Source organism: Gopherus evgoodei, chromosome 1 (genome assembly GCF_007399415.2).
Source record: "Gopherus evgoodei ecotype Sinaloan lineage chromosome 1, rGopEvg1_v1.p, whole genome shotgun sequence".
Taxonomy (NCBI): domain Eukaryota; kingdom Metazoa; phylum Chordata; order Testudines; family Testudinidae; genus Gopherus; species Gopherus evgoodei.
Window position 1 is genome coordinate 254,553,058 of NC_044322.1, and position 24,347 is coordinate 254,577,404.

A 24,347-nucleotide genomic window follows, 5' to 3' on the forward strand; every position below is an offset into this window, starting at 1 on the left:
ATAAAATTAAAAAACTTAAAAATATACAACACTTGACAGGTCCGCTGCATTTGGACTTACCCAAAATCAACGCCAGACAAACAACTTCTGTCCAGAATGGGTTTCAGTCATTGGTACAGGTGAAAGAGAGGAATAACTCTAATGAACTTTGTAATAAAATGAAAACTATTATGCTCAAAACCACCAAAGCACACATTCTGAAAAATCAGTCAGATCACACCATGGTTAACTGAGGCCATGTCTACACTACAAACTTTGGCCACCACAAGTTACATCATCATAAAGCTGCCGCAGTTAGCATATCCCTCATGTGCATGCATATTAGGTTGCTTGTGTTGGCACTGCATGCACTCACCAGGAGTGGTTGTGTCAATGCACAGTGTGGTGCACCATGGGTAGGTATCCCAGTGTGCAATTCTCCACTGCCAAGTTCCTGGCATGCAACTTTCCCCATCTAGTGCAGAGTAAATGCACCCTACCCCCCTTTGGGGCAGGAGGGGTGTTGCATGCTTGTGGCTAAGTCATCTTGACTGACCTGGACCTCAGGACAGTCTGGCCTAGTGGCCAGGGTCAGCAGGGTTGCCCTTGCTCTCAGGGCTGTAAGGTCTAGTGGTCAGAGTCAGTGAGGGTGCCCCTGGCTCTCAGGGCTGTAAAGCTTAATGTCCAGAGAGCCAGGAACAGAGTCTGCCACCTACTGGTGGGTGGCAGCCAGGTGAAGGGGGACCCGGACCCTCCCTACTCCACTGGGTTCCAGCCCAGAGACCTGTCAGTGGGGAGAGTCTCTGCCACTGAGTCAATGGCAGGGATCCTGATGGCAACACGCTGACTGTCCTTGGCCATGCGGCTGATGCTCTCTCTTCCCCCCAGAGGGCTACTTCTTACCGTATCCCTTGTAGTCATGCTCCAGGAATCTCTGGGATCTCCAGTCTCTTTGATGCGGATTGCTCCTACTGAGTGACCCTGGGTTCTCCAAGGCCTCCACCAGCACCTTGGCTTCAGCATCCCTGGTTTTCATTGTGCAAGCCTCTGGCGCCTCCTGGCCTAGAGCCTGCAGCAAGCGTCCTTCTCCCTTGGCTGTCAGCCCAGACTGAGTTGAGTTGCTCCCTTTTATCCTACGGTGACTCTTAGAGCATGCCCAGTAGCTATGAGGGGGCATGGCTTCCTCAGCCCACAATGTGGAGATAACCCTTCTATGATTCATCCAGTCCAGTATGAATGCACCCCATCACCCCATTCCATACTTTTAAAAAAGGCATGAAAAGTCCCAGGAACCAATGTGGCCCTTTTCATGGTCTGTCATCTCCGTCAGAAGTATGGCCCCTGCAGAGCTCTGCACTATTGATGTGAATGTTGCAAGCACAGGATGAATGATTCATTGGTATTTGCAGAGCCACAAGAATGACTGCATCTGCAGGGAACATGACAATTTAATGGAGAACAGATTGCTGTGAGAAACTGTAAAAACCAGTGCAGGAGTGTTTGTAGCAGGAACAGCTACAGACGATGGAGTGCTGCTTCTGGGTCCAAGAAACAAACACTGACTGGAGGGACTGTATCATAATACAGGTTTGGTACAAAGAGCAGCGACTGTAGAACTTTTGGATGTGACAGGCCACAATCCTGTATTTGCGTGTCAAGCTCACCCCAGCCATCCAGAATAGGGACACCAGAATGAGAGCTGCACTGGCAGTAGAGAAGTAAGTGGTGATCAAACTGTGGAAACTTGCAAAGCCAGATTGCTACTAGTCAATGGAAAAACATTTTAGAGTTGGCAATCCCACTGTGGGGGGACATTGCCCTGGAGTATATCAACAGAAAGGGCTATGGTTATGGAAGTGTTGGTGGATTACTGCTGATGTTTCACCAACGGTGTTGGTTGGTCAGGGAAAGTGCAGGACACTTGTAATCTTTAAGAACACAGCAGCGCTCTGAAAGCTGCAAGCAGGGACTTGCTTTCCCAACCAGCAGATTACTATTGGCAATGTTGAAATGCCAACATTGACCCTGGGGGACCCCACCTATCCCTTTCCCCTCCCAGCTCATGAAGCTGCACACCAGTCACCTCGATAGCACCAAAGAAAGATTCAACTACCAGCTCAGCAGGTGCAGAATGACAGCTGAACGTGGTTTTGACAGATTGGAGGGGTGATGGTGCTATTTACTCACTTTCTCCTTTTCCTGCTGGATTCCTGGGTCTGCCTCCTGTCTGCTCTTTCCTTCTACACAGTCTGAAATATCAACACTCCAGATCCTCTGCTCACACTCTGATGCAGCACTGGCTTGCAGGATCTCACTGAACATGTAATCCCAAATCCTCCTCTTTCTCCTTATTTGCCTTAGAAGTTCCATTGATGTGGTGGGGAAACAGCCAGAGTGGCAGATACTGAGAAAACACAGAGGTACCGCTGTCAGTATAGCCACATAAGAAAGCAAAAGTTATGGGTCAGGGCTCCCTTCCTTGCTCCAATAAAGTTTTGAGCAAGACGTGCTTACTGACACTTCTGCTTCAGAGTGCTTGTGCACAGCACCACTTGCAGCTCCAGCCATAGTGAATATGACCCACCAGGGATTTGAGAAGGGAATTGCTCAGTTGCATTAAGCTATGAGTATAGGGCACTGGCACTAAATACTGGCACCATTTTCCACAGGCAATGGTTTTAGCTGGTATCTTACTCCTGAGGGTAACAAAGGCACAGAGCACAACTGCTGCTGGCGTCCTGAAACTGCCCAGGCCCATATGCCACTAGCCTATGTACTGCAATGGTGCTTGCCAAAGGTATCGCTGACTGGCATGGGAAAGTGTCCTACTCCAGAAGAAGAAATAAGGCTGCCATCCCGAGAAACCTTCAGCAGGGGACTGCAGATACCTCCATGAAAGTTTCATCAAGATCTCTAAGGAGGCTTCAAGGGACATCCCTGGGTATATAAACAAACTGCTCTGCATGCCTCCCCCCACCCTAACTCTAAAGGGAATGAAAAGCAGATAACTCTACTTCTCTTTGTTGTACCACTACTATTTCTAGTATGAGTAAATTAATAAAAAGTCGATAGCAGTGTCCTGCTAAGTTAGGAGTGCCATCAGGACATTGTTTTAATGGGAAATACATTATAGACTCAGACTTTAAAGCCTGAAGGGACCGTCATGATCATCTACTTTGACCTCCTGCACATTGCAGGCCACAGAACCTCACCCACCCATCCTAATCACTGGCTGAGTTACTGAAATCCTCAAATCATGATTTAAAGACTTCAAGCTACAGAGAATCCACCATTTACAGTAATTTATACCTGCAAGTGACCCAGGCCCTGTGCTGCAGAGGAAAACAAAATGCCTCTAGGGTCTCTGCCAATCTGACCTAGGGAAAAATTCCTTCCGAACCCTAAATATGGTGATCAGTTAGACCCTGAGCATGTGGGCAAGACCCACCAGCCAGACACCTGGGAGATAATTCTCTGTAGTAACTCAGAGCTCTCCCTACCTAGTATCCCATCACCAACTATTGGAAATATTTGCTACTAGCAGACGCAGATATGCTACATGCCTTCATCATTCCAGCCCCTCCATAAACTTATCAAGCTCAGTCTTGAAGCCAGTTGGGTTTTTAGCCTCCACTGCTCCCCTTGGAAGGCTCTTCCAGAACTTCACTCCTCTGGGAGTTCAAAAACCTTCATCTAATATCAAGCCTAAACTTGTTGATGGCCAGTTTAGAGCCATTTGTTCTTGTGCCAACATTGGCACTCAGCTTAAATAGCACCTCTCCCTCCCTGGTATTTAACCCTCTGATGTATTTATGAAGAGCAATCATATCTCCTCTCAGTCTTTGTTTGGTTAGGCTAAACAAGCCAGGCTCTTTGAGTCTCCTCTCATAATGTAGGTTTTTCATTCCTCTGATCATCTTAGTAGCCCTTCTCTGCATATGTTTCAGTTTGAATTCATCTTTCTAAACACGGGAGACCAGAATTGCACACAGTATTCCAGATGAGGTCTCACCAGTGCCTGGTATAATAGTACTAACGTTTTCCGGTCTCTCCTGGAAATACCTGCCTGATGCACCCTAGGACTACATTAGCCTTTTTCATGGCTGTGTCACATTCACGGCTTTTAGTCATTCTGTGGGCAGGTCTACGTTAACTGCTTAAATTGATAGCTAGAGAAAGACACCCCCCTGAGTGACAAGTTACAGCAACCTAAGCATAGGTCGGCATTGGCATAGAGTGTCTTCATCAGATGTGCTACAGTGGAACAGCTGCATTGGTGCAGCTGCACCGATGTAGCACTTCTAATGTAGAACTTCCAACCAGGTCTCTCTCTTCTTCTGTCTCACCCTCTGTTACGTCCAGCTGATAAATCCCCAGCTTACAGCAAAAATTCTTATTGTTAGTCCATAAGTGCATGACTTTGCACTATTAAATTTCATCCCATTTCTATTACTACCTGTAGGAAGCCAGGGTGGCCTCCCTCCGAACCAGAGGGTAAAGAACCACTCTCTCAGCCTGAGTGGGCAGGGCCAGGCCAAGCTTACTCCACCCCCTGGAAGGAAGTACAAAAGGTGGGGCCCTTAGCCCAGTGAGGGCTGCACTAGGAAGGGAGACAGACAGACTGCGGGCTGTTTCCTGCAGACCTTGCTGCTGATCCAGGGGAGACCCTGGACCCAAGGAAACCTGACCTGGAAGAAGGACTCCAGATACCAGGATTGCCAGTTGCAGCGTACCCAGAGGAACTGGAGGACCTGGGCAGTGGCCCGAGTCTGAGAAAGCCAAACGCTGAGGGTGAGCTGGAGCTACCGGGACTACCGGCCACAGAATACCTCAATGTGTGGGAATAACCAGAGGGACCTGCTTGAGAGATTGGGTAGGAAGTAGCCCAGCGGCAGAACTGGACTGTGTGGTGAGTCAGAGTGTGATCAGCGCGTTGCGGACAGATCCCTGCTGACCCAGTGGCAGGACCGTCTCTACCCACCATTGGCAGGGCCCTGGGCTGGAATACAGTGGAGTCGGGTGGGCCTGCGTTCCCCTATCTCTGCCACCCTGTTTCGGCAGAACCCTAACAACGAGCTTCAGATGCTTTCCGGTGCTCCCCTGCCTGAGGGGCACGCCACAGACTCTGGCGGATACTCCTCAGCCACACCAATTGCAACAGCGCACCTCCCTCCACTAATTCCCCATTGACGGAGGTGACCAAGGCCTTTCAGCAAGGCAGTAACTCCCCACCCCACCCCACCCCAGCGGCTCGATGGACCACCGGAGATCTTGCTACACTCCCGTTTTCAAGGTCGTCCGGATCTTCTTGTATCATATTCTGGTATTCCTCCATGTTGGCAATACCTCCCAACTTTGTGTCATCCACAAATTTTATTAGCATACTCCCACTTTTTGTGCAAGGTCAGTAATGAAAATGTTAAATAAGACTGATCCCAAGACCAGTCCCTGAGGAACTCCACTAGTAAGCTCCCTCCAGCCAGCTTGAGAGTTCACCTTTCAGCATGACCCACTGTAGTCTCCCCTTTAACCAGTTCCTTATCCACCTTTCCGTTCTCATAGTAATCCCCATCTTCTCCAATTTAACTAATAATTTCCCATGTGGAAATGTATCAGAAAAGATAATGAAGCAAATAATCAAGCAATTAATCTGCAAACTTCTACATGCATAGAATCAGAGAAGGGACTGTAAGGGTCATCTAGTTGTAGGGTTACCATATTTGAACTTTCAAAAAAGAGGACACTCCATGGGAGAGTAGCCTTGCCCCTATCCACTCCCTCCCACTTCCTGCCCCCTGACTGCCCTCCACAGAACCCCCAACCCATCCAACTTCCCCTGCTCCTTGTCCCCTGATCGCTCCCTCTGGGACTCCTGCCCCTCACTGCTCCCCCGGGACCCCGCCGCCTACCTGTCCCCTGACTGCCCTGACTCCTATCCACATCCCTGCCCTGACAGCGCCCCTCAAACTCCCAACTTATCCAGCCCCCCCACTCCCTGTCCCCTGACAGCCCCCTGGAACCCCTTGCCCCTTCTCCAATCCTCCAGCCCCCTTACCGTGCTGCTCAGACCAGCGTGTCTGGCTCCATGCTGCCGCAGACACGCTGCTGTGCTCCCCAATGCAGAGCGCTGCTGGCGCAGTGCGCTGAGGCTGCGGGGGAGAGAGGGAGAAGGGGAATGGCTCTGGCTGCTGGAGGCCCCATTGCGAGCGGCTCAATCCAGCCTGGCTGCTGTCAGTCACGCCGTGCTCTGCATGGGAGGGAAATCCAGGACCCTTTTAAATTTTGACAAAGTTCTCCCGGATGGCTATTTAAAACCCCCAAATCCAGACATGTCCGGGATAATCCGGATGTATGGTAACCCTATCTAGTCTGATCCCCAGCCTCCTTCTGAAAACCTCCAGTGAAGGAGCTTCCACAACCTCCTCAGGCAGACTATTCCATTGTCCTACATTTGTTACACTTAGGAAGTTTTTCCTGACATTTAATATAAATCTGTTATGTTGTAGTTTGAACCCATTGCCTCTTGTCCTGCCCTCTGTAGCAAGAGAGAACAACTTTTCTCCATCTTTTTTATGGCAGTCTTTCAAGTATTTGAAGACTGCTGTCCTATCCCCCCTGCAGACGTCCGCTGTTGGGGTTCACCCCTCTCTAGGGCGGCTGAGAGCCAGGCTGCCTCACTACCTGGGGCAACAATGACAGCACAGGGTTCAGACCCTCAGCCAGGGGCTAAGCAACCAGTTCAGTTTATTAGGCCCAGGCACACGGTCAGGGCGGGGCTACAAACAACAATGCGGGGCTCAGGCCCTCAAGCAGGGGCTAAGCAGCTAGTTCAGTCTATTAAGCCCAGGCCCTTGGTCAGGGCGGGGCTGCAAACAACAGTTCAGCGGCTCAGACCCTTAGGCAGGGGCTGAGCAAACAGTGCAGTTTATCAAGCGCAGGCCCTGGGTCAGGGTGGAGCAACAGGCAAGGGTTCAGGCCCTCAGGCAGGGGCTGAGCAAACAGTTCTGCAAGGTAAGCAGCCCAGGCTCCTGGGCCTGAGCATCGGGGCGAGGGGGAGACTGCCACCCGTGAGTGGGGTGGCGGGGCAGGGGGAGCGCAGGCCTGCCCACTCCTCTGTGTCCCAGCCTAGGGCCCTAACAGCAGCAGGCAGCCTGCTTCTCTGTCAGTGGGGATCCTGGCCGCAACACACTGACATTGGCTCTGGTTGTGCTGCAAGCAGATTAGGGTCGGCTTCCCCCAGGCTACTTCCAGACTCCCCCTCGGGGCTTACCTGGATCCTGGGGTCATCCTCCGCAGGGTCCAGGGGCATGGGTTCGTCCCGGCAGGGGCTGGGTAGTAGGTCCAGCAACTTCTCCAGAAAGTCGGCCCAGGGTAGCTCCGGCAGCTCCTCTGGGTAGCAGGTGCAGGGGGAGCTCTGGTAGCTCTTCTAGGTAGCGGGCGCAGGGGAGCTCAGGCCACTTTGGGCGGCTACCCTGAGTAGCAGGAGTCTCCCAGTCCTGAGCTCCCAAAGGGACGTCTGCTCACTCCGGCTGCTGGAGCTTGACTGAGCTCTGAGGGCTGGCTTTTATAGTTCCGGGTCGATGCCCGACCCGTTGCAGGGCGGGCTCAGAGTTCTTTAGCTCCGCCCAGTCCGGCCTCCGGTTGGGCTCTTCGTCCTCTCGGGTGGCTGGGAGCCAGGCCGCCTCACTACACTCCCTTAATTTCCTCTTTTTCAAACTGAAAATACCCAGTTCCTTCAGTCTTTGCTCATGTGGCTTGCATTCCATCTCTTTGATCATTTTTGTCGCTCACCTCTGGATCCTTTCCAGTTTCTCCACATCTTGTCTATACATTGTTGACTAAAACTGGACCCAGCACTCCAGCTGAGTAGAGTGGTACTATCACCTTCCATGGCTTGCATGCTATGCTTCTGCCGATGCAACTAAAATTGCATTTGCTTTCTTTGTAACAGCATTGCATTGCTGATTCATGTTGAAATTGTAATACTCAACTCCCTGATCCTTCTTTAGTGGTGCTGCCGCCGCCAGGCCAGTTATCCTCCATTCTGTATTTATGCATGTCATGGTATAATTCCCCAATCTGAACCTTAGAGTCCAAAAGATGGGGTACCAGCATGAATTCCTCTAAGCTTAATTACCAGCTTAGATCTGATAGGCTGCCACCACCCAAAAATATAGTGTTTTGGGGCACTCTGGTCCCCCCCAAAAACCTTCCCTGGGGACCCCAAGACCCAAATTCCTTGAGTCTCACAAGAAAGGGGAATAAACTATTTCCCCTCCCCCTCCTTTTTTCCTCCCAGATCTTTCCTGCCCTGGGTACACTAGGAGATCACCGTGATTCAAACTCCTTGAATCACAACACAGAGAAATCAGGTTTTTTAAAAAGAAAAACTTTTTTCTTTCTTTTATTAAAAGCAAGAAATCTCTGTAAAATCAAGATGGAATATTACAGTGTCTTTCAGCTTATAAACACTAGAAAGAAGTCTCCTCCCAGCACAAATACCAATCAAAATCCGTCCAGCAAAATACACATTTGCAAATACATAAAACAATCAAAAGACTATAACCAACTTTTCTACTTAATACTCACTATTCTGAATATATAAGAGACTGTAGCAGGGAGATTGGCAAGAAACCTGGTTGCATGTCTGGTCCCTTTCAGGACCCAGAGAGAACAAAGCAAAACCGAAAAAACACAAACAAAGGCTTCCCTCCACCAAGATTTGAAAGTATCTTGTCTCCTGATTGGTCCTCTGGTCAGGTGTTTCAGTTTCACTGTTTGTTAACCCTTTACAGGTAAAAGAGACATTAACCCTTAACTATCTGTTTATGACAATGCATTTGGTTTTTCTTCCCTAAGTGTAGCACCTTATATTTGTCCTTGTTGAATTTCATTTTGTTGACTATAGCTCAGCTCTCCAATTTAAATCAAGATTCCTCTGAATTTTAGCTGTCTCTTCCTAAGTGTTGGCAACCCCTCTTAGCTTGGTATCATCTGCAAATCTGATCAGTGTACTCTCAATTCCTACATCCAGGTTATTAATAAAGATGCTAAACACAAGGCCCAGAACAGATTCATGTGGAACCCCACTTGAGACCTCCCTCCAATCTGACATCCCATTACTAGTTACTCTGTTTGTCGTTATTTAACCACTTACATATCACTTAATGGTAGTTCTGCTAAGCCCACATTTCTCCAGCTTATTTATGAAAATGTCACAGTGGGACTGTGCCAAAAGCCTTGCTGAAGTCCAAGTATATTATGTCCAGCACCTTCCCCCATCCACCAAACCAGTTACTCTGTTAAAAACACAAATGTATCAAAATGCATTAATACAAAGACTCTATTCAGTGTTTACATACTGAATAATAAAGCAAATCACATCCCAGTTCATTATACCTAAATTAACTGCTCAGTTTCTCAACACAGAAAATGAATATGGCTAGATATTATCCATAGCACTACACAAAGGTGTTCACTGCTAGTCTGGACAACACTGGTGTTACAAGAATCAGTAATTCACGGTCAACACGTGGTTCTTTCATCTCCCCCAATAAACCTTACCAGTATGCATTTTTTCCTACCTGTTGATCCTGTTACCAGTCCAGTTATTCTACAGGGGAAGCAAAGATGTCTGAAAGACAACAGTCACAATTCCAGAAAGTAATTTAATTAAAAGAAATAATCCTAACCTGAGGTAAAATTACTGTATTATTAAGAACTTTAAGTTTCAGCCAGTGGTAAGAACCCAGTTTTAAAACAAAGTTTGCAATGGATCACATAAGCTATGGGGAAAAAATGTAGAAAGAATCTGATGTGTGCCAAAGTGACTCTCTTGGCTTTCCATCAAAGACAAGTCATGTCAACCCACAAGAAAGTTAACTTTTCTAATTAAATTTTAAGATTAATCCAGACTAGGGTTTCCCCCCTTGAGCAGGACAGCAGAGAGTTTGCCACACACACACCTTGGCTCCTCATGGCTTGTGAGGGTTCCATTTCCTTGAGGGCTGCCCCCACGGGTTGAAGTAGCAGGGATTTCCCTGGCTCCCCTGACTGCAGGGAGCTCTCCATCCCAGTGGTCCCCCACCCCCCTTACCATCTATGTTCTCCCAGTTGCTGCAGGTCACAGCCCATGTCCTCACAAATTAAATATGTTTTATACATTGCTCCAGTAGCTTCCTACATATCAAAGTCAGTCTGACTGGTCTATAGTTCCCAGGTTCCTCCTTTTTAAAGATGGGCACTACCTTAACCTCTCTCCCGTCCTCCATGAGTTTGTAAATATTATGCCAGTGGCTCCAAGATTTCTAATCCTAATTCCTTCAGTACCCTGGGGTGAATAGCATCAAGCCCCACTGATCTGAATTCATTCAAATTGGTCAGAAGATCTCTGAGCTGTTCTTTACTTATTCTGATCTGCAACCCTTCCCCTTTGGTCTATGGTAACTTTGCTTGTCATCAGATCATAAGTTATTTTTTGTGAGAAGATTGAAGCAAAGCAGGCATAGAGCAGCTCTGCCTTCCCATCATCCTCCATTGCAGCTCACCTTCTCCACTGAGCAGTGGAACCACATCGTCCATGAACTTTGTCTGATACATCTGAAGAAGCCCTGTTGTCTCTAACATTCCTTGCCAGCTGTAACTCATTCTTTGCCTTGGCTTTCCTGATTTTGTCCCTACACACTCAAGCTATTCCCTTGTATATTTCCTTAGTGACATACAAGGGATGGAAGGAGGCATGTATCCCTTTTGGTTTTTAGGTAGCTAAAAAACTCCTTGTGCAGCCACATTGGCCTTGTGTGGCTCTTATCTTTTCTCTGCATAGGAACAGCTTAATGTTGAGCCTCTTTTAGGAACTGCCTGGCTCCTTCGATTCCTTTTCTTCCAATCAGTCTTTCCATTGGATCTTGCCTACTATTTCTCAAAGTTGGTTGAAGTCTGCTTTCCTGAAATCCAATGTTTTTGTTTTGCTGCTCTCATCTTCCTTTCCATGAGCTTGCCTGAGAGGCAAAAACCTTTGGGTTCTCCCCCAAGGCAAACTCCCTCTGTTTGCTTCTCTTCTGGTTGCTGTTCATTTGGTTGGTTGGTTGAAGTATGAACCAGGCGAAGCGTTTTAGAAGGCTGCTGGCTTGAAGCAGTTGCCCCAGCTCAAAGCCTCACCAGCTTCATACTTCAATCAACAAAGTTCTCCCAATTCACACTTTTCAAACAAACACACACGCAAGAACAGTCCCTGCAATGAGCACCAGCCCAACACTAGTCAGACAAATGGTCTCAGAGACAGACACTCAGATATTCACCCCACCAGCTCACAACACAGCCCCGCTAATGCAAAATGAAAGAGAATGGCTTGGAGACAATAGAACATAGAGAATATAAGGAACTGAGCAGACAGATTCAAAAGGCAGACTAGACAAGATAAGAGCAAATATATAAATGGCAAAATGTATTGAACTTGAGAGTTACAAAGACTAAGAATATAAAACACAATGGTCAGACTTCTTACTAAAAGGTTTTCCCCACAATCTAACATCATAAAAGAATGAAATTCAAAATCATGAGGTGCGGAGGAAGCAGGAGCTGGTGGGACTGGAAATCAGGGAGGCACAGAGACTGGCTCTGGTGACAGGAGCAGAGGAGTCTATAGCCACTAGAGCAGCATGCTTCTCTACAGAACCTGGAACTGAGTGTTGGCTTCCTTAGGGCTTGGCTACACTTGCGAGTTACAGCGCAATAAAGGAGCCGCAGGCCCTATCCCCACTGGCAAGGCACATAGAGTGCTCTGACTTCATGGCTACAGCACTGCTGATAATCCACCTCGCCGAGTGGAATAACGTTTGCTGCACCCCTGCTGGAGTGCTGGGGCACCAGGGTGGATAACCTGTCCTGTTAATGTGCTCTGGTCAGTCTCCAGAAGTGTCCCAGAATGCCTATTCTAGCCACTCTGCTCATCACTTTGAACTCTACTGTCCTGCCCTCAGGTGACCAACCATCAGACCGCCCTTTAAATTCTCTGGGAATTTTGAAAACCCCTTCCTGGTTGCTCAGCCAGGCATGGAGTCCTCTCAGTGCATCTTTCCAGGTGGCCATGCCTCCGTGCACAAGGCAATCCCCAGTATGGAGCAATGGCGAGTTGCTGGACCTCAGTGTTTGGGGGGAGGAAGCTGTCCAGTCCCAACTGCGCTCCAGCTGTAGGAATTACGATACATTAAGGCAGATATCAAGGGATTCGGGGGGGGGAGGGATAGCTCAGTGGTTTGAGCATTGGCCTGCTAAACCCAAGGTTGAAAGTTCAATCCTTAAGGGGGCCATTTAGAGAAGTGGGGTTAAAAAAAATGTCTGAGAATTTGCCCTGCTTCAAGTAGGGGGTTGGACTAGATGATCTCCTGAGGTCCCCTCCAACCCTGATATTCTATGACATGATGGAAAAGGGCCATGACCGGGATGCAGTGCAGGTTTAAAGTGAAGGAGCTGCAGAATGCCTTGTGCAAAGCCCACGAGGCAAACCTCCGCTCCGATGCTGGCTTTGCAATCTGCCATTTCTACAAAGAGCTGGACGCGATACTCCATTCCGAATACTACCATAGACACTTCAGAGCCCAGTTCAACAAGGCAGGAGGAGGAGGAGCAGCAACTGCGCTGAGGTGGAGGAAGACACCCAAGAATCCCTAGATGCATGTAGCCAGTAGTGCTCCAGCAGAAAAGCACAGATTGTCTGATAAGCATTATGGAGTGCCAAGTAGACTCAATACAGGTGCTTGTAGCAATGCAGGCAGAGCACTACCGCCCCTCACAGCCCTTGTCCCAGAACTGTTTCCCTTGTGCCTCCATTTCACCTCCAATTCACTTTCCCCAGCATCCAGGTTCAGCTGCCTCCAACACCTGTAGCTTCACCACCCAGCCCTGAAAACTATGACCCTTACCCACTGCGCTCAACCCCCATCACCATGCATTATAGCCACCCTGAAGTGCAGCAGTCATTGCACAGCACTCCAGATAGGACATATGCAAATGTGTGATTGTACCAATCCCGCCCCCTTGCCCTTTCTGTTTCCCAAGCAGTTGTGTTTCTTTTCACTAAATGCATTTTCTTTTCAATAAATGGATTTTTTGGCTTTGAAAACATTCTTTATTATTACATAAAGTAAAAAAAAGATACCTTCATCCAGGAAAGAAACAACACTGCAAGTCAGCACAGCAAACACAGATTCCTACTAACATTGGAACCACTGCACTTCACTCCCATGCAGGGAACCAGACATTACTGGTGGCTTTCAGCCTCAAATTGCTCTCACAAGGCATCCCTAATCCTTGCAGCCCCATGCTGGGCCCCTCTAATAGCTCTGCTCTCTGGCTGTTCAAATTCAGCCTCCAGGTGTTGAACCTCCGAGTTCCATGCCTGAGTGAATCTTTCACCCTTCCCTTCCCAAATGTTATGGAGGGTACAGCACATGGATATAACCGTGGCGATGCTGTTATCGGCCAGGCTGAGCTTCCCATACAGAGAGCGCCAGCAGCCCTTTAAACAGCCAAAAGCACACTCCACAGTCATTCTGCACCAGCCCAGCCTGTTGTTGAACCGCTCCTTGCTGCTGTCAAGGCACCCTGTGTAGGGTTTCATGAGCCACGGCATTAAAGAGTAAGCAGTGTCTCCAAGGATCACAGTGGGCATTTCAACTTCCCCTATGGTGATCTTCTGGTCTAGGAAAAATGTCCAGGCTTGCAGCTTCCTGAAGAGGCCAGTGTTCCAAAAGATGTGGGAATCATGCACCTTTCCGGGCCAACCTGTGTTAATGTCAATTAAATGACCATGGTGATCCACAAGCGCTTGGAGAACCACAGAGAAATACGCCTTCCAATTAACATATTAGGAGGCTAGGTGGGCTGGTGCCAGAATTGGAATGGGTGTTCCATCTACCGCCCCTCCACTGTTAGGGAAACCCGTTTGTGCAAAGCCAGCCACAATGTCATGCACGTTACCCAGAGTCACAGTTGTTCTGAGCAGAATGCGATTAATGGCCCTGCAAACTTTCATCAACACAATTCCAACAGTTGACTTTCCCACTCTAAACTGGTTACTGACTGATGGGTAGTTGTCTTGAATTGCCAGCTTCAAACTGAAATAGCCACTCACTTCTCCACTAGCAGGGCAGCTCTCAATCTCATGTCCTTGCTCTGCAGGGTGGGAGAGCTCCTCACACAGTCCCATGAAAGTGGCTTTTCTCATCCTAAAGTTCTGCAGCCACTGCTCGTCATCCCAGACTTGCATGACAATGTGATCCCACCACTCAGTGCTTGTTTCCTGGGCTATGGTGAACATGTCCTTGAATGCCACAAGCAAACTCATGTCATATGCATTACTTGAGTCACAATCATCATCAGAGCCCTCACTGTCACTTTGGATCCTAAGGAATCACTCGACTGCCAAACATGACGTGCTGGCGAGACTCATCAGCATATTCCTCAGCAGTTCGGTCTCCATTCCCGCAGATTGAAAGGGAAGACAGAACACGCAGTACAAAAAATGTTGAAAGATGGTGCCAAATGTGGATGGAAGCACAGGGAATGCTGGGATGCAAACCAGTGCATCACAGGGCGTTGAGACAGGACCCAGAATGCCCTGCACCCCGTGCCCTCTTCCCACAAGCCACCGCGCCAGAATGCCACTGCAAATGCGGCCACAGTGTGCAAGCAGCTGTCAGTGTGGACAGACTGCAGTGCTTTCCCTACTGCGCTCTCCGAAGGCAGGTGTAACTCACAGTGCTCTACATCTGCAAGTTTAGCCGTGCCCTGAGTCTCAGTAGTCACCTGCTGCCTTGCAAATAGCTGTAAATTCCACTACAAAGTATATGGTGTATCCTTCTTTAGTGGCTGGTCCACATAGAGAACCCAAGTTACTATTGCTACCACTGTTTGTTCAGTGGCAGAGGCCTCTGCTGTGGATCTAAAGCTCACAGCCCTGCTAATGACCTATGTGGGAGTCAGTATGGTTTCTCATGATGGAAAAATCTGTGGGTTTTTTTTTTTCAGTTTGCTTTTTACAACAAGAAGTAGGAAGTTACACACACGAGTCTGCACTACAAGAACATTAAGATTTCACAGTCATATATTAAAAGGTTAGGGAATGCCAGAATTGAGGTTGCCTGTGCAATCTTATTTGTTCCCCTTGTGATACAGGCTTTAGTTACATGATCATCCTTTTTTCCATAGGACCCTAGCCTCATTCTGTGCACTGGACTGATGACGCCCATGGAATAAGTCAGAGTTATGCAGTGAATAAGTCATCTGTAAGCCCACTGCCTCATTTGTTGAGGAAGTTGGAAGGTGGGTAATGAATGAGGCACAGGACTACAAGAAGAGAAAGGACAGTCTCATGGTTAAGCAGTTGAATGCTGCCCTGGATAACTGGATTCTATCCCTGCCTCTGCCACAGAGATCCTGTGTGATGCTGGGCAAGCCACTTAAAAACCCCCCCAACTTCCCACTAATGGTTACAGTATGTTCTAACTACCCAATTTAAGACATGTGGGGCCCAATTTAAAGAATTGCATTCCCTCTGCAACTGAAGTTAATTGAAGCTCTGCTTTGAACATACAATGTGCTATAAAAATGCTAACTACTTTAATAATCAAACACTAGATATCTCCAGTTAGGCACCCAAAATTAGTGGATATTATTGATGACTGTATCTTTAACCTTTCTCAGCCTAACTTCAACATCTCTCAAATAGGGATATTGAGACTACCTCCCCTACCAGATGTATTGTAAAAATAAATTAATTAATGTTTGTGAAACAATCAGTTGCTACAATGAGAAGTGTCATAAAAAGCCCCTGAGGAAAAGCCCGTGTTCAGTGCATGGTTTGGATGGTGTGCAGCAAATAATGCATGATGCACATTCTTAAATTAGGATACCTAATCAATGGAGTGCCATCCATCCAGCACACTGAACAAGGAAAGGGTCCTGTAGAAAAATAGTATGTGATCAAATAATTATAGACTGTATCACAATGCAGATGCACAAGGAGTCCAAATTCAGGTTGCCTGGGCGTGTGTGTATATTTTATATATAAAACACACACAGGTGACAAGTTCCGCATTTCCTGGTGGATTTTGCTAGCCTCAGAGGCTCACTCTGACCCTCCACATAGCCCTTCTTTCTCTAGATGCCAGGGTCACAGCCTACTGAGCCATTTTTATCATCAGCCAGCAAGGGAGGTGAGGAGAAGCTATCCTCCCTTGCACAGTCTCTGTGGTCTCCCAGTCTCAGTAATTAATCAGGGGAAAGGGGCCTCCTTCCTTGTGCATGATATAGTTTGTACTGCTCAGTCTCTCCAATAGCGTGGCCTTCTCCTACAGTTCCTGACACGCGCCTCCCACCTTACTAACTGGGACGATTTTAACTAGTTTCAGCCAGCCCCTGATTGGCTTCAGGTGTCCCAATCAACCTAGCTGTATTCCCTGCCTTCTGGAAAGATCTTAATTGGCCCCAGGTGTCTTAATTGACCTGGAGCAGCTGCCATTTGCTTATCTTGGTAAAAGGGATTTGTTTAGCCTGTGGCTAATACAGGGGTCGGCAACCTTTCAGTAGTGGTGTGCTGAGTCTTCATGTATACACTGTAATCTAAGGCTTCGCGTGCCGGTAATACATGTTAATGTTTTTTAGAAGGTCTGTCTATAAGTCTATAATATATAACCAAACTACTGTTATATGTAAAGTAAACAAGGTTTTCAAAATATTTCAGAAGCTTTATTTAAAATTAAAATTAAAATGCAGATCTTATCAGTTCAGTGTGATCCTTGCCGAGTTTTCCAGTGTCTGGTGGCACATATTTGGATACTTTAAGCTACACACAGGCTTCTGAGTGATCAGTTGTTAACCGGCTGGCAGGAGGTCAGCGGCTGGAACCTCAGATTGACAGCTGAGGTGAGTGGAGCTGGCGGCTGGTAGGGCTGAGCAGGGCCAGAGGCCTGGACCCTGTGTGGCAGGGAGCCTGCGCTGGAACTCCAACTGGAAGCAAGGTGAGTGGGGCTGCGATGGGGATCCCGGCTGATAAGGGACCAGCAGCTGAAACCCCAGAGAAGCAGCGGGCTGAGCACGTCAGCCCGCCCAGCTCTGGGGTTTCAGCCGCTGGCTCCTGCCAGCCAGGGTCTCAGCCCACTGCCAGCCTGGGGTTCCTTCACCCAGGCCAGTAGTGGGCACTGAGTGGAACTGGCGGTGGAACCCCTGCTGGCAAGGGGCCAGCAGTGGGAACCCATAGCAGCAGTGGGCTGAGTGGCTTAGCCTGCCTTGCTGTGGGGTTTCAGCCGCCGGCTCCTGCCAGCCGGGACTCAGCCCACTGCCAGCCTGGGGTTCCTTCCCCCAGGCCAGCAGCAGGTGCTGAGTGGGACCCCAGCTGGCAAGAGGCCAGCAGCAGGAATCCCAGAGTGGCGGTGGGCTAAGCAATCCCCTGCCGCCGCTCAGGGATTTCCACCACCAGGTCCTGCCAGCTAGGGTCTCAGCCCACTGCCAACCTGGAGGAAGGAAGCCCAGGCCAGCAGTGGGCACTGAGTGAGACCAGCGGTGGGATCCTGGCTGGCAGGAGCCGGCAGGGGAAACCTCAGAGCAGTGGCAGGCTGAGCAGCTCAGCCCACCGCCGCTCTGGGGTTTCAGCTGTCAGCTCCTGCCAGCTGGGGTCGCAGCCAGCTGCCAGCCTAGGGTTCCTTCCCCCAGGCCAGCAGTGGGTGCTGAGTGGGACCGGCGGTAGGACCCTGGCTGGCAAGGGGCCAGCAGCGGGAACCCCAGAGTGGTGGCGGGCTGAGTGGCTCAGCCTGCCCCACGTGCCATCAAAAATGGGCTCACGTGCCACCTATGGCACGCGTGCCGCAGGTTGCCGACCCCCAGTGTAGGATTTCTGGAATGAATGGGAGTATTGCCCCAGCTTGAAGCAGAGGGCATAAACGAGGGGAAGTGTGATTTGGGAAGGAGATCATAATTAAAAAGGCAATTCTGAAACTAAGTGACATCACTTCATTATTTCTACGTATGAAGCCCTGTCTTTCATTATGTTTTTAAATTAGTTTTTTTATTGGACCCTAAGACCTGCAGCCATCAATGGAGGCAAGAGGATAGCTCTGGCATAAGGCCAATGCAGTAGACAGGCCCTTGTTGGGAAGCCAAAGTAATACTGACAAGCAGAGAGCTAGAATTTATGAGGTCCTGATTGCTAAAAGCATATGTTTAGGATAAAAAAAAAGTAACTATTAAGCCACCCACAATGGCATAATTCTTCTTTTCTTATGTGTGGAGCTTGGAGCTAGCATGTTCAAACATAAAACCATCAGAACTATTTTTAGTTGGGTTTATAGTATTTCTGGAATGGTATTTAGTAGCATAGTTTGCAGTGGAGCTTGTCTGTTATTCAGCAAGCCCCTTACCCCCATTTGGGCTCAGACAGTTATTTATAATTCAAAAGGTAATGCTGTCCTCTTAGTTACTCTGCATTCTCAGGGAGGTTTCTATGTGCACAGCTGTGAAAGAGTCAACCTGTTTATTTTTTTTATTTTTATTTTTATTTTTTTTAGTGTTTTGTGATGTAACCTCTTTGGAGATACCAGTGAAGAGCTGTGTGAGAGTCTGCATTCTGGGGAAGATGAGAGAAATGTTTCAGAGAGCCAGTCTCGGGGTTTGCAGTTAGCTCCTTGCTTCTGAACATCCCAGAGAAGCACAATTTAAAGTTAATAGTAATAGCTAAAGGCCTAGGTGGCAGAATGCCTTAGACCTTTGCATCTGGAGACCTGGCAAGGAAGTCTCACCCCCGTTCTCAGCCCTGGATATCAGGTAAAATGCCTGGAACAGCATAAAGGTTCTCAAACCCCCATATCCGGCAGGAAGGGTATTCCCTTGGTGTAAGCTCTATGGAAGACAGCCATAAGGCTGTCTTCCAAAGACGGGGTGTGTCAGTGGTGAGGCGGAGGGTGGGAGGGGTATGTGAGGGCAGGGATGCATGCATGCATGCAAGAAACACTGTAGAGATGCCAGGAAGCTCAGCATCCCATTGGGCTGTCCAGAGAGGGTGGTGTAATTTAGACAGACCCTTTCCAGCACTACAAGTTCTGTGTAGGTTATGGCTACACAAGAGCCAGAGAGGTAATTTCCAGCTCAGGGAGATATGCCCTTGCTTGCTCTGATTGAGCGAACACACTAGAAGTGGAGTGTAGCAGTGGCAGCCCAAGCAGCAGAAGGAATAGATGTCCCAGTACAGAACTATGGTCCTGGATGGAACCACACTCAGGAGAGCTAACAGCTCCCACTGCTTGGCTACACTTCTATTGTTAGCATGCTAACTCAATCAGCGCAGGGATAGATTAAGAACTCTTGGGGCCCTCAGCACCGAATATCCAGAAACAACCCACCCTCCACCCCCAGTTAAAAGAAATACTTAAAGCTTTCCCAATATGATTAAAAACATGTCATTTAAAGAATTGACTGAATAAGGGAACACCACGCGCATGCACAAACACCCACACACACTATAGCCAGACATTAAGAATTAGGTTTAGCTAGCAATTAATATTTACAGCTAACAGGATTCCAGGAAACACTGCCTGCTCGATACGGTGTGTCTGCTTAGACACTAGATACCTTAGTAATTCCATGCAAGCACTGCTAAAGGGTGAAAAATGAATATTTTGCATAAAAAAGTTACCGTTTTTCGTAACTGGCGTTCTTCGAGAGGTGTTGCTTATGTCCATTCCATTGTAGGTGGGTGAGCTCACCACATGCACCGGTGCAAGAAGTTTTTTCCTCGCTGGTATCCATAAGGGATTGGCTCTGACGCCGTCTGGAGTGGTGCACGTATGCTGCAGTATAAGGGGCACTGCTGGCTCCCCCCACCCTCAGTTCCTTCTTGCCAGAAACTCCGAGAGTAGGGAAGGAGGGTGGGTCATGGTATGGACGTGAGCAACACATCTCGATGAACACCATTTACAAAAAACGGTAACTGCCTTTTCTTCTCCGAGCGCTTGCTCATGTCCTTTCCATTGTAGGTGACTTCCAAGCAGTACCATCGGAGGCGGGTAGGAGTTCACGGACGTGTTGATTGAAACACAGCTCTGCCAAATCCAGCGTCATCTCTTGCCTGCTGGGTGATGGCACAGTGCAGTGTGAACGTGTGTACCGAAGACCACGTCGCAGCCCTGAAGGTGTCCTAGATAGGAACATGCGCCAAGAATGCCGCTGAGGGCGCTCGAGCCTGAGTCAAATGGGCCTTCACTATAGGTGGCAGGTCAGCCTGAGCCAGCTCATAGCAAGTTTGGATGCAGGTGGTGATCCAATTTGAGATCCTATGTGAAGACACCAGAAAGCCCTTCATCCTGCCCACTGTTGCAATAAAGAGCTGGGTCGACCTGCGGAAGGGCTTGGTGTGCTCCAGGTAGAACACTAGGGCACGCCGGACATCCAGAGCGTGTAGCTGCCTCTCCTCATTGGTGGAGTGCAGCTTTGGACAGAATACCGGGAGGAAGATATCCTGGTTGACATGAAAAGGAGACACACGTCCCTGAGCCTTGGTGCCCCGTTCTCCCCCTGCAGGGCTGGAGCCATGAGTGCTGGCTCACCTTTGCAGCCCCTCAGTTAGGGGCATTCAGGGAATCTCTGTGTGCTGTCCCTGCCCCCAGCAATGGCTTTGTGGCCAATGGGAGCTACAGAGGTAGCACCTACAGGCACGGGCAGCATGCACTGCGCAGAGTGGCCTGGCCCCTCCACCCAGGGCTGGACATGCCGGCCACCTCGGGGAGCAGAGCAGCACGGAGCCAGGGCAGGCAGGTATCCTGCCTTGGCCCTGCTGTGCCAATGACCAGGAGCCGCCTGAGGTAAGCACCTCCCGGCTGGAGCCTCCAACCCTCAAGCCCGGAGCCCCCTCCCACACCCAAACTCCCACACAGAACCCGCACCATGAACCTCCTGCCGCACTCTAACCCCCAGCCCCATCCCTGTCCCCACCATCCCAGCTGGAGCTGCACCACCTCCTGCATCCCAATCCCCTGCTCCAGCCCTGAGCCCAATCCTGTACTCCAAACCCACAGGGGCCACACAAAATCTAATAGCCTGAGGCCCACAGGAGAATTAATCCGGCCCTGGTGCTGGTGTAAGTACAGACTCCATAAATAGCGCCTGGAGACGAATGTCATGCTCCTTTTTGGTCTGACGTTGAAAACTTTTACAAATGTGGCACTTGTTGCTAATGTGGGTTCCCTACAAGCACGTCAAACAGCTACTCTGGGGGTCACTGACTGACATAGCTTTCCTGCAACAGTCACAGGGTTTGAAGGCCGGGGAGTGGGGCATGCCCCATCCCTAGGCTAAGTACTGTTCAGAGACTACCAGCTAACACTGCACTACACTCTGGGAACTAAAACTAATAACTATGTACTGTACAAAAAAAGTTCACAACGAGCTGTCAAGAGGAATAAGCTTGCCAAGGTAAGGAGATATTCCATCACCATCACTGGCAGTAAGAAGGAACTGAGGGTCGCGGGAGCCAGCAGCTCCCCGTATAACACGGCATACGGGCGCCACTCCAGAGGGTGCCAGAGCCAGTCCCCTGTGGATACCAGGTGAGGGAAAAAACTTCCTGCGCTGGTGCATGTGGCGAGCGCGCGCGCACACACACACACACACACACACACACACGCACACAGGAATGAACATGAACAAACACATCTAGAAGAAGAACAGAGCAATTTGGTTTTGAGTACAGACTCCTGCTGAAGCCAAGTGTAGTGGAAAACAGATATAACAGTATTCACTAAAGCAGAGAGTTTATGATCACCTAAAATTACTATCCAACTTTGTGCGGATTTCACCTTACCTGTTCTTCTCCAGAAAAGCTAAAAATAAGCCTTGGTATCAAAACAGCTGTCTCTGGAGACTCATTATACTGTGTGATATTTCATATCAATGTAATACTTCGTATTAACACTTTTCAACAAACAGGTCAAATTATAATTAGGCTTATTCAAGTTTAAGATACTAATTTTTGGTTTTGATAAAGACATAACAGCAAACAATAACTGCAGACATACATCAATTCATTTTAAACACAAACCACACTATACAGAAACAAATCTGCACAACAGATAATTTAGCAAATGGTGTGTCTGATAGGTGAATAAAAGACCAATGCCTTTGCTATGGGCATTTTTCTGAATTTAAAAGCAATACAGATCAATTAATACTTTTTTATGCAACTGTTTTCTGTCTAGATTTAAGGACACTAAAGTCAGTGAGTTGGTTGTCGAAGTTCATTTCTTGGACCAACTCTGACTTTTCTGCATTATGGATCCCTTGAATTCTTTTGTCCCTTGTGGCAGTAAAATCCCAGTTATTTTTTATCTTAAGCCATCTTCAAAAATGACTGCTTTTCTTCACAGTCAGTCATGGATTGGGTGAAAAAAATTTGTAGGACAACGTCAACATTAGGGAATGTAGACTGAAGACAGCTATTCTGTAGCACCTGATGCAGGCATATGATCTCTCATTTTGTGCAAAGAAATGAAACTGGTCCAAGTCTTGCGGGTAAACCACAGCAAGTTCTGGTGCACATCGGTGAACTTCATGGACATCCAGTGAACCAAATTTAAAGAGGACTCCAAAGAGCTCACACAGAACATTGTAAGCATTCAGTCCTTGATTTAACGAAAGCTCAAGTTTGCCAAGTCTGAAGAAAAATGTTTCAATGTAAAATTGAGGCCTTCTTTCAAATACCGACTCTTCTACTTCAGATTAATCTCAAGCATTTTTCTTTGAGGCTGATGAAACTCACATTGACAGAGATAGCGCTGCACATTTTCTTTGCATTGAATGCAAATTCTCAAATTGGTCAGACAACATTGCAACAAATGTTTCCAGCCAGTGCAGTAAATTAACAGCACTACTTAGATCGATGTCCATTTTCTATAGCTGGATGCTGGTCAGTTTGAACTGCTGAAACACAGAGTTTCAAAAAAGTGTGCCAGGACAGCAGTCTCCAATTGTTCCAAAAATTCTTCTGAAGAGAAGCTGTATTTAAACGAGTGTCAGGAGCTAGATTTGTGTCTTTTGACAGCACTTCCAACTACTGCTATAATTTTGATGCAATGCCTTGGTAGAATTAGCACACCACCACCACCAAACTAAGAGGTTTATCAAAGTCAGCACTCTCAGTTTTCCATCAGTGTTGATGCAGAGCAGAAAAAGAGTAGTCACTATACATAAAGCCCCCCAAAATTGATTGCATCTGAACAACTGTTGACTCCAACTAAATGTAAGGAATGTTTAGCGCAATGCACATACTATATTTAAGATTTTTCCATGATAGATGGGCCTACAGACCATTGTAACAACAACTCATGTCACTAGCATCATCAGATGATTGTCCACAGCAGTTAGGCACATCCAAACCTAGGTTATTTGCCGTAGCCAGCACTGCTTTGGCCAGGTTTGCATGTGTGTGGTTCCCAAGCGACCGAAGACCAAGGAATCACTCAATTATTTGCCCCTTTGAATTGAGAAATCAGAAGATGAATATGAGCTAGTCTACATGCTACATCAGGCTTTGAATTAGCAATTACAGAGAAATACTCAGTTTGCTGTAATTCTCCTGTTATGGTATTTTTTAATGTTATTTCCCCATCAATTCAATGAATCTGTCACATATAATTGAGGACAGGTAAGAGGGCTTACCTTTCCCCTTCAGTCCAAATTTAGCCAAGTGCTCAGCCAGAAATGATTAAACTGTGATATTAGCTCCAAAGTCCCCAAATAATTGCCATTGCTTTTGGATCCTAATACTTCATCTTGGCCACAGTCATGAGCACTTAAAAATGTGATAACTGCTACCAGACACTGAGGCACCTCTCTCCAATACTGCCATTCTGAATTAATTTGGTGCGAAGTTAACCCAACCAGATGATTTTGTAGGTATTATTCAAGTCAGCATGCAGTTCTCGCACTCAGTGAGTTGCTTGGGATGTTTCCAATTGGTACATTCTTTGTAAAAGGATGCATTCGCATGGAGGAAAGTTTACGGGCAAAGCCAGAAACATTTCTAGTCGATGGAGATTAAATAAGTCAATCTTGAGCAAACAATTTCACCATTGTGCAGACAAAATGAAAAAAAATCTTTGGAAAATAGTCTCTCCTCTTCTCTGCAATTGCTCATGCAGAAGCCAGGAAGTTTTCTATATTCATATTTCTACATACCACCATACCTCTAGCAATCCAAAACTGCCTGTTTTCTCCACAGTACAGGATGAGTAGAAACTTGGTCAGTAGAAGAAAAGGTCAATGCATCTGCTTGTGAGGTTTTGGACATAACAATATACTGCTGCATTTCTCCAGTCTTTCCT